Here is a 10520-nt window from a genome sequence, read left to right as displayed (position 1 = left end):
GAATAAAATCATTTTATTATTTCCTAGGTAAATCTAGAAGAAAATCAAATGAACTAGGAGGGGCACTTTCCCAGCTTGTGGGAAAGCAGTAAAGAATAAGAAATGAGATAATAAATCAGTAGAAATAGAGGGGGAAGAGGGAAGTGGGAGAAGAACCAATGTAAAGACCTGGTATGAAGATCGATCAATCTGGGGAGAAATGGTTGGAGCTCATGGGACGCTTACTGAGTCTCAAGCGAAGCCATAATGGACCACACAATTGAGTCTGAAAAGTTGGGAGGGCATCAGCACTGAAATCCCAGTCATTTAGGACCCAGGAAAATGGCAGGTTGAATGTCACAAAGCTTGAATCTTCTAAGGCAGAATGACAAGAGTTAAGAGGCACAACAGTATAGGTTAAGCATGAAAATAAAGGAGGGAAATATTGTTGAAAACTTCTCAAGAGATGGAAGGTCATCTCACAAATCCACCAGAACACAACAAACAGGGTGCCTCCAGTTCCCAGGTTGGGGAAAGCACATCCTTCGTGACACAAAACAGTACCCTACCTCTCACACATCATTCCAGGTGAAGCTACAGGAGGAAGGAAAGGGTGATATTGATTTCTACCTTACACAAGAGACAGTTGGTCCCACATTCCCCAGCAGGAATGAAACACTGGCACTCCCCCATGGCCCTCAATGTGAAAGTCAGGGCAAGGAGATGAGTTTCTCTAGTCGTGGACAACTCAAAGAATAAATGATTTCCTGCCTATGTTATTCCAGCAGCACAAAAGGCAGGAGATGCCATTCCATTCTAACCCTTCAATGTGAGTCAGTTTGACTTCCTGGGTAGTCTTCCTTGGCATTGAGATTCTCTAGCTTTGGTTTGGACAGTGATGTACATGAACTGGTCATAAGTAGTACAAGCAGCAGGGACCTATGGTCAAGCTGAGGACTTTGACCATGGGAAGAATTCATTAGAGCCTCTTGTAACCCTCACACCAGCTGGCTGAGTGGGCTCAACCTTGCTCAGTCTTAATCTCATTGTTCCTAAGGTAGAACTTCATGTTCTTTCCACAATTATAAATACTGTTAGGAAAGAACAATCCTGGGAAATTAGAACAGTGCTGTGGAGGGTTGAACTTAAACTCTAATCCCTAACAGAGGGCATGATCTTGGCAAATCACTGGACTTCCAGGTCAGCATTCTTATCTGATAAATGGAATGGAGTTCCTTCCAATTCTAATATTCAGGTATGTTTATCAAGAGCTGAGGAAACAAAAGCACTTATTCCTTCAATTCAAAGTGTAGCACACAGTAGAAAGACTTGAGGCAAACCTAAATAATAACACAAATGCTGGAGCAAAACTTCCACCTCCCATGTTTGCAATCAGCAAATGCTTATTTATCATCCCTGAGAAGCAAATTTCAGTAGCTAAGAAAGTCAAAGCTAGGTTTCTTTAGTGTCAAAAACCTTTTTTTCGAAAGCAATTTTACCATTTGGATTTTTTAAAAAATTCCTTATCTTACAATTTCTACAGTAGCAAAACCAGTTTGAAGCATTTATTTATAGGATGCTTTAAAAAATGACTTCACCATTATTCATTAGTGTTCACACACAAACACACACACACACACACACACACACACACACACACACAGTGTCAGATCCTTGTATACCAAAATAGAATTCTTTCTCAAGTGACATGGAAAGGAATGGAAGTTAAAAAAGTTAGAAGGCAAATATTCTAGTAAAATAAACTATTTAATAGAATAAATATTTTAAAACATTTCCATCCCATGTGTATTATAACTAAATTAATGTTACTACTGAGACTCTGACCTTTAGATTTTGTGACTTTTAGCATGCTTAAGTTCTTCTTTTTCCCTTACAAAACATTCATTTATTTTGGTTGCACAGAGCATGCTACAATTCTTGATATTATACCTTTTACTCTAGTGTTCTACACTTAATACTCCTTTGTATTTTTGTTCCAATAACAAAAATAATTTTGAACTCTGACACATAAGACTGCATGAGGGTTTAATGCCTAGCAAAAATAGTTAAGAATATTTAATTTGTGTCATAATGAGTATTGTGAGCTTGCTGAGCAGAGGTGATCTAGTCTGGAAGACCCCAATTTAAGGCTTATTTTGGCAGTGTTTTTTACTGAAAGGTACAATCTGATCTATGTACCCTATGAGTCCTTCTTTCCACCTACATTGGAAATCCCAAATGTGTCTTGCATGTTCTGGGTTTGGTTGTCTTTCTCTTAGATCTGTACCATACCTGGCTCCCCCACCCCCAAACATTTATAGAAGTTCTTAGCTATGTTACATCACATATTCTATAGACAAAACTTGACCAAAAAGCATTTTATTTTAATTATTCCCTGTTTGGAATCCCTCACTTGCTCTTAGATTTCTATTGTTTACAACCACTATTGGTTTCTTTATTTATATCCTCAGTCACAACAGAAGACAAAGAGAAAACATCTTGCTAAAATTTTCCATAGGATCTTTGTGGGGGAGGTATGGCATAGAAACTTACATGGCCAGTTAGGAGTTTTAAGTGGTTTGGAAAGCAGTGAATCAGCTTTAACATTTAGGGTTCTCTTGTACAATTCTTTACCACAGAACCATTCCTTAAAAGGGTGCCCCAAGGAAGGTTTCCTATTTTATAGACAGGGAAATTGACACAGAAATAGGTATCCCGGTTAAAATCATGGGTAACAGAAGCAAGAGCAGAAGAAAATTTATCTAGGTCTTTTGGTGTGTTGCCTGTCTGTCTTTGGGGAGACACAGGGCACATTCTAATCTGGGCAGACTTCACTTAACTGAGTTCCCAGAGCTGTTGGGCCAGTGCACTGAGTTGCAGAAGCACCTGAGGTCAAGACCCCACAAAGCCCAATTGCAGAGATGAACGGCAGTGTATCTGGGGGAGGCTGCAGAGCAGCAGGTGTGCAATAACTATCGGTCTCAGCAGCCACAGGGCCACGCAGATACAAGGAGTCGCCCAAATCTGAGCTTTGATTCAACAACATGCGTTAACCATGATGCCTTCGCTTTTCCTTCTGAGAAAAAGTGCCATCTCAGCAGCCACCTCTCACTTCACTGTGCACAGTACCGGGGTCCGCTGGCTTGGAGCCTCCACTCCGGAGGTTTGGGGGGAGCATACTGCGGTCGTGAAGTGATTCCAAGACCAGAACAGAGGGTCCCCTGTGTGGCTCCAGGTAGCACTGCCCGAGCGGGGCGGGGCCGGGCAGTCGGGGAAGGACACCCCGCCCCACCCCCGGCTGCAGGACCCCTGCGAGAATCCGCTCTGGCGTGGGTGGCGGGGGTGCGACCCCGGCCGTCCCAGGGAGGGGACGGTGCGCTGCAGCCGCCGGGTCAGCCCCGAGGTGACGCGAGGGCCGGGAAGGGCTGGGCAGAGCGCGCCTCAGGTGCGGGGAGGCGGCCTCTAGCTCGGGCCAGACCTTGAGCAGCTCGCGACCGGTTTCGGCCAAAGATGGCCCAGTTCCCGGTTGCCCTTCCCCCTAGTCGCCTTTCCCGTCTCCTCCAGCTGCTCCCAGGGCTGCGGGCGGCGCCGGGGCTACAGGAGAGCATGTGGGAGCAGGGTGCGGGAGAGGACCGCCCACCCCACCGCCCGCGGGAGGCGCTCTTAGATGAGAAAGAGGGTTCTGCCACTTTAAGGTGAGGAGTGGGCGTCGCCTCTGGCCGGGTGATGGGCTGGGAAGGGACCTGGCGGGCGGGTCCATGCCAAACAGGAGGCGGTGCACGTAGGGCGGTCCCTAGTAAAACGTCGGGGGCGGAGAGGGGTGGAGGCGGCGAGGCTGCTGGTGGGCGGGGCCTCCGCGGGAGAGCGGGGGGAGGAGCGAGAGGATGGTTGGTACCATCGCGCGCGCTCCGGGAGGGGCGCCGGGACATTCTCCGGAGGGGGCGGCCCTTCGCGGAGCGAGGCGGGGCGGCCCCTTCCCCCGCTGGGCGGGATGTCGGGCCGGGGAGGGGCTGCTGCGCCCGTGTCCGAGGCGGGGCCTGCCATCCCTTCGGCAGCGCGGCGCGGCTAGGGGAGGGCCGAGGGGAGGGAAGAGGTGGTCCCGGGCGGGGGAGCCGGAAAGGGGGAGGCGCCGGCGGACTATGGAGCCTACGTGTGCCTGTGGAGGGGGAAGGTGCCACAGCCGCCGGGGGGAGACGTCTGCGCCGCCGCTGCCGCTGGCCCCGGCCCCCTGGGGCTGAGAGCCGCGCGCCCTGCCCCGCCCGCCGCCGCCGGCGGCCCCCGCCCGCCTCAGGGTGAGTGGCCCCGGGGAGGGAGGCGGGCTGCGGCCAGGGGGCCGGGCGGGCGCCCGCGGGGTGCGCCAGGCCGAGCGGGCCGCGGGGCCGGGCAGGCCATGGGAGTGCTCCCCGGGCCGGGGACGTGGGGCGGAGCGCAGCCACGGCCGAGGCGGGGACCCAGGAGCGTGCTGCGCAGGAGAGTTCGCGGGCCGCGGCAGCGGGGCGGCGGGCGGGTGCCGAGGGGCGGACCGGCAGGTGAGGTCGCAGCGCCCCTGGCGCCTGCCGCGGAGCGCCGCCGGCTTCCAAAGTTGCCGCGACTGTTGAGATGTCACCGGTGAGTGGAAAAAGTTAAAAACAATAATTCATATGAAATTTTTGTGTCTGGTGGATTTTGCTCTATAAGCTCTCAGTTACCTGTTAATCATAACTGTTGCTCAGTGGGCTAAATCTGGGCTGCAGGGTATGTATCTCCAACTTGTATTTTGAGTTCTAGTGGGTTTTGCTTTCCTTTCCCATTTTAGACCAGGGTGCTTTTTTTATTGCCTTTTCCAGATAGTGCTTTGACCACAGAAAATTGTGGAATGGGTGGTTTTCTTTGGAATCAGTATGAACTTGGGTATAAACTTTAACTTTCATCTTGTCCTTGTAGGACTGAATGTGGGACTAGCTAGTGTCCTTCCACTTTGATTTAAAAATTTCCTTCTGTTTGGGTTCAGAGATCATTCTCAGAAAGCTCTTGGGTCCTGATGTAGAAGAAGCGGTCAGATTGGACACCTTGAAAGGTAAAGAACTTGATAATAAGCCCATAACTTCTGAGATTCGGTCTGCATTTGGGGGGTTTTTGTTTTTGTATCCATAGGGTTGCTTCTAAGCTAAATTGTATTGGTTCATTATTCTAGCAGTTCCTAAGGTAAAAGTCATCAAATAAAAGCAAGTCAAAACTACAAGTGCAGTTACCTTATACTTTTCTGTGAGCAGGGACTGAGCGTAAGTCACTTCAGAAGACTGAGGAGTAAGACAGGTGATAGGGGGTGGAACAGGCATTTGCCCCATCACCTTTGGTTTCTAGAAATGCAAGGTGAAGGTGGCAGTGCTCAATCCCATTATGATGCATGCGTCAACCCGCTTTTATTGAGTTTCTCCTGGGTGTCAGGTGCTGAGGTGATGAAAGACATGGTCCTCAGGGAGTCCCCTGTCTATATATAACAGTGCCACAGTTTTATAGGTGTTATAGTAGTGTTAATACAATGCTATGTGGCCATAGAGGACATATGGGGGACAGTTGGCAATCTAGGAGAATTTCACAGAGAAGGGAAATTTATTCTAAATACTTCTTTGGGTAGCCATTATTCTAAATGATTCAAATCAATAGTTGGAATTCACTTTTAAGTGCTTGAATGTTGTCGATTCTAGTTTAATATGAATTTTTCTTTCTTTGAAAGTTTGCTAGTTATTGAAGGTCAGTAGATACATTTTACCTCATAAGCACATTGATATTTTATGTGGACCAAGGTCTAGACATACCCTAGGTAGAGTTTACTTTCTTCCGCAGTCTTCCTGCTGGTGGGGAGAGACTGTTTTTTCCTATTGTGTACTGTTGCTGAGAAGAAGCCTTTTATTAGTTGGCATGCCACAAGTTAAGAATGAGCTCGGAATGGAATCCTGAGGCCTTTTAGTTCCACATTCTAAGTTTGATTCTATGCCTTTTATGGAGTAGTGGTCATAGCATAGAAATGAAATTTGTTAAACATGACATAGTTCTAATAAACTTGGAATAGGAAAGTAGGAAAGCATCGTTGTCAGAGCTGAAATTGGAATTTTAGAGGTGATTCTGAGCTTGGTCAGATTTATTTGTGAATTTACCTAAAACTTTACACCAACCCTACAGAGTCTCCTTTTAAAAATTATGAATAATCTGGAACTCTTCTTCCTTGCAGTTTCAGAACTATAAATTCTGGGCAAAGGCGGGGCTCAGTGTCATGACTCTAGTATATGAGGACTAATATTGAAAAAGTTCTCCTTGACCAGTATTTGTTCTGCTGGCTTAATCTTAAGCGTTTTGCACATAGTAGGGGTTGAATAAAAGGAGATCACATGGCCAGGTTGCTCAGCCCTAAGTTCCTTCCAAAGTCTATGAAAATACATTTTCTTGCTGGATGCTTGCCCTGTAGAGATACAGTTGAGAGGAGGGAGGAACCATGAATAGTCTTCACTTTGTCAGTTCAAAAGGGCGTCTGGAATTTTGTCTTTTCACCTTTTAGAGTCAGTGCTCAATTCTCTATACTCATAAGAAATGGGCAGAAGCAAAAGTACCCTAACCAAATGCCCAGAAACTTCAAAAGTAGAAAAATAAATTTTGATTTCACCCAGTATTTCTCTAGTGTCTGAAAGTAAAATATGCAGTTGGGAAGGAGGAAAAACCACAGGGTCTTGAATTATCTACAGATTGTGTATCTACCCTTTAATAATTGGAAGTAGGTTCTGTTACATAGAGATGACAATTTTCTTGTCAATTAATATTTTAGAATAAGTGGGAAACCTGTTTTTCTCTTAAGGTAGTTAATCCCAAATTGATGTGGTTCATTTTTTAAAATTTATTTAGGAATTTTTTCCCACTATTTACTGTCTTCCAGGTGAGATCACCTTTAAGAAAGGGGTTCCCGGACTCCCCACCTCCAGGATGAGCAGTGCAGTGTCGTGACCGGGGGTTTCGGTGAGTACACTGGTGGAGAGAGCACTGGGGCACAGGCCTGGCTTTGAGAGGTGGTCTTGAGGAAGTTTGGGCTTTGCTTCACGGACCTTTTCCCCTCTGTATCACCCAACTCTCCTCTTCACCTCCTGTCCCTCAGTAAGCACCATCCTACTATTTACTTCTTTGAGTTCAACTTTTTCCAGTTCTGTGTGTGAGGTCATGCAGTATTTGTCTTTCTGTGCTTGGCTTATTTCACTTAAAGTAATGTTCTCTGGTTTCATCTATGTTGTAGATGACAGGATTTCAATCTTTTTTTAAGGTCAAATAGTATTCCAGAGGGTGTGCATGAATGTAACGCACTTTCTTTAACTGTTCATCCGCTGACAGATACTTGAGTTGATTCCACATCGTGGCTATTGTAAATGCTATAGTGAGTGTGAGAATGCAGATATTTCTTCTCCATGTTGGTATCATTTTCTGGGTGGATGAAACCAGTATTTTCATGCCATTGTAGTAAGTTCTGGAAGTAGAGGGATGAACAGGTCGGTCTCCATCCCCAACTTCAGGGAGCTTCTGGTGCTGTTAGAGATGAATGTCACACAGATGATCACATGATCAAACATGTGATCATAAACACGGAAAAACGCAGGGTGCTGTGAGAAGAATGTGATGCAGACTCCCGTGTAGATTCCTGGTTTTAAGGAACCTTCCTTCTCTGAAGAAGAAACAAGCTGGGACTTCATTCTTTAAACAAAAATGTGCAAACTTGACGTGGGGGTTAGCAGAGTGTCAAGTGTCAAGAGTGACTCCCAGATTTCTGACATGAGCAACTGAGTGGATAAAGGAGACATTTACTAAAGTGTGGGAAACTGAAGGAAAGTCGTTTGGGAGGAAGACTACACAGAGACAAGAACTCATGTTTGATCCTGTCAGGTTGGAACTGTCTGGGGGAAGTGTGAAGTGTATGGGTGGGTGCAGTCGCAGCTGGAGGCTGAGCCGTGGGGATCTGGGAGCTGTCGGCATGGAGAGGACTCCAGAATGAGCACAGCCAGGGCCCACAGAGACTCCTGAGGAGCTTGGGGCTTTAGAGCCTGAGTGGAGAAGAGGCCTCAGGGAAGCAGGCATAGAATGACTGGAGCACTAGGAGAAAACGAGGGAAACCAAATGAGGTCATTTTCAAGAAGGAAGGGATCCCTGGCAGAATCTAGATGAGCTGGGCGTCATGGTGCACGCCTGTAGTCCCATCACTCGGGAGGCTGAGGCAGGAGGATCACAAGTTCAAAGTCAGCCTCAGCAATTTAGTGAGGCCCCCTAAGCAACTCAAAATAAATATAAAAAGGGTTGGAGATGTGGCTCAGTGGTTTAGTGTCCCTAGGTTCAATTCCTGGCACCCCCTGCCATCCCACACAAAAAGATGAGAATTTTGCTCATTTGTTCTTACTGTCAGAAGGCCTAGAGCTTGGGGTGATAAGAGAATAAGGAACTATATGTAGAAGTACTTTGAAAATAAAAGTGTTTTATGGTCACAGCATTATTACTAGAAAGAGTCTGTGCTACCAGCTCATAAATTCGTGGCAGATTAATAGAGATTTGATATTTGTAATATGTTTTGCATTGCTTTGGAAAGAGATTGCAACACAAATGCTGGGTGTTTCCAATCAGTGAGAAGCCAAGTAAGTCACAGAAGACCCAACCCTCTTAGTGTGTTGTGCTGAGTGTTATAGAAAAACCAAAGACCTTGAAACAGGGGGTTGTCTTCAGAGACACAGCGTTCACACAGGGGTAAAATACGCACACAGAGTGGTCAGTGTGTGGCACAGATGGGAGGGAACAGGAGCTACGGGCCCTGTACAGGGGTAATGCTTTTCTTTCCTGAGGTAAAGGGTTTGGAATAGCCTTGTCTGTGCGGATGCATTTGCTGCTTCCTCCCTACCAGAGGTTGCTGATGTTTGTTGGGGAGTTACAGAATGCTTTATGATTCTCTGTCAGATTGGACAAACAAAATCCATTTTATAGTTTAAACTGGAAAAGCAAAAAGGCTGAAATGTGATAGGGATGAAATATAACCTTAAATTAAAAACAAAATGTTTAGCCTAGCAACATTCCCTATGTTTTGTTATAGTTCTTTTTCCTGTCTTCTCTATTTAAAAAGTGTGTATATTCAGAACTTCCATGAATTCCTTCTGTGTCCCAGGTAAAGTGGTTGGAACTGTAAAAATTTCTAAATGACAAAATAGACACTTGGCATTGATCATACTGCCAAAACCTAGAAAATAACTGACCCTCCCAGTATTAGTCCAGTTTTCAACTCTGGAAACACATGTAAGCTGCAACACCTGAGCTGTTTGTGACACGTTTTGATTCTTCAGCTACTAATCCTGCACTTAATAACCTCCCCCTTCAGTCTTGTGTTCTGAAGTAAGACACCAGCAGCAGAAGGGGAGGGAGGGGAGGGACTGACTCAGGGTATACCTGGATTTTCCCTTAGCCAGTCTGGGCTTCCCTAAATAAAGGGCTTTCTCATTTATTCTCTAGCTAGGTTTGGGAATATTTACTTGACCTTTATGCTGCACATTAGCCTTGCAAATTGGCTCAAAAAATATATTAGACTTCAAAGATGTTCTTTTACCTTCAGAATTATGGATCATTCCCTTGCTTACCCATGCCTAAAGTCCCTGTCATTAAGCAGTGAGAACACAAGACACATATTTGGCATAATTTAATAGAAAGATCATGGAAATCAGGAACAGAACTGATTGTATTTAGTATTGGCTCAATATTTGTTTTCAGAAGTACCTCCTTTCATGTCTCCTCGCCCTTGAGGCCCTAAGAAAATAAGCATAGATTCATTGGATTTGTGGTTTGAAATTGGGGTGGGTTTGTTACATTTTGGTGCCATTGTTTCGCCACCAGAGCTAAAATAGCAGAGAGTCACTGGATCTGCACTTCCCAGTGGTTTCAAAGCATTGTTTTAGAAGAAATAAAAGAATAAAATGTTTTTGAGGATTTTGTATTCAGAAGTAGAGAAATGTGAAGGAAACTAAATGGCTAAAGATTAAACTTCATTTCTCCTCTGCTTACAGATGCCTAGTTCTTGCTGCTTGGGTGGGAGGTTGTGTGCTGGGATAAGGTCTTAGTCACTCTTCAGCTACTTCAGCTCCAGAGCCTGTGGCCAGGATAGGAGTGTTGCCCTTTCTTTTAACTCTGCTGGAAGCTGAGGGATGATCTTGCTGGCTCTTTGTTGGCTGGTGCTTTCCTCTTGATCCTGTTGTGATGTGGTTTTATGTTTCAGTGTTATGTTATGTCTCACCATTTTGGGGTGTTCTTTTCTTGTAGAGTGCCCTGGAGATGCGAGATTTTCCTTTGGCAGCAGGAGGCACACACCCAGAGAATGCGGGAGCTGCAAGGAGAAAGGACCCACTTCCCCAGCAGAGAAAAACAAAGAGGAAAAAGGTGTACAAGTGGTCAGTGCTAAGGGACACACCAAGCAAGCAGTGGGCCACTGCTGCTGCTCCCAGCAGCTGCTTCTGCGATAGCCTGAGAGGAACTCGGTGAGCCCGTCCCTGTTTGTGACT

At 46.0% G+C, this 10520-nt stretch overlaps 1 long non-coding RNA gene across 1 annotated transcript; it reads left to right on the top strand.

Moving 5' to 3' along the window:
• The first annotated feature begins 4532 nt into the window (after nt 1-4532).
• LOC143389535 (uncharacterized) lies at nt 4533-10500 on the top strand. The gene is made up of 4 exons (XR_013090145.2): nt 4533-4587; nt 4970-5035; nt 6887-6966; nt 10282-10500. It is a non-coding gene; the product is annotated as an uncharacterized LOC143389535 (long non-coding RNA).
• Nucleotides 10501-10520: the final 20 nt, after the last annotated feature.

This window comes from Callospermophilus lateralis, unplaced genomic scaffold (assembly GCF_048772815.1).
Source record: "Callospermophilus lateralis isolate mCalLat2 unplaced genomic scaffold, mCalLat2.hap1 Scaffold_63, whole genome shotgun sequence".
NCBI lineage: Eukaryota > Metazoa > Chordata > Mammalia > Rodentia > Sciuridae > Callospermophilus > Callospermophilus lateralis.
The sequence above is the reverse complement of the archived record's forward strand: the minus strand, read 5'-3'. Positions and strand labels throughout refer to the sequence as shown.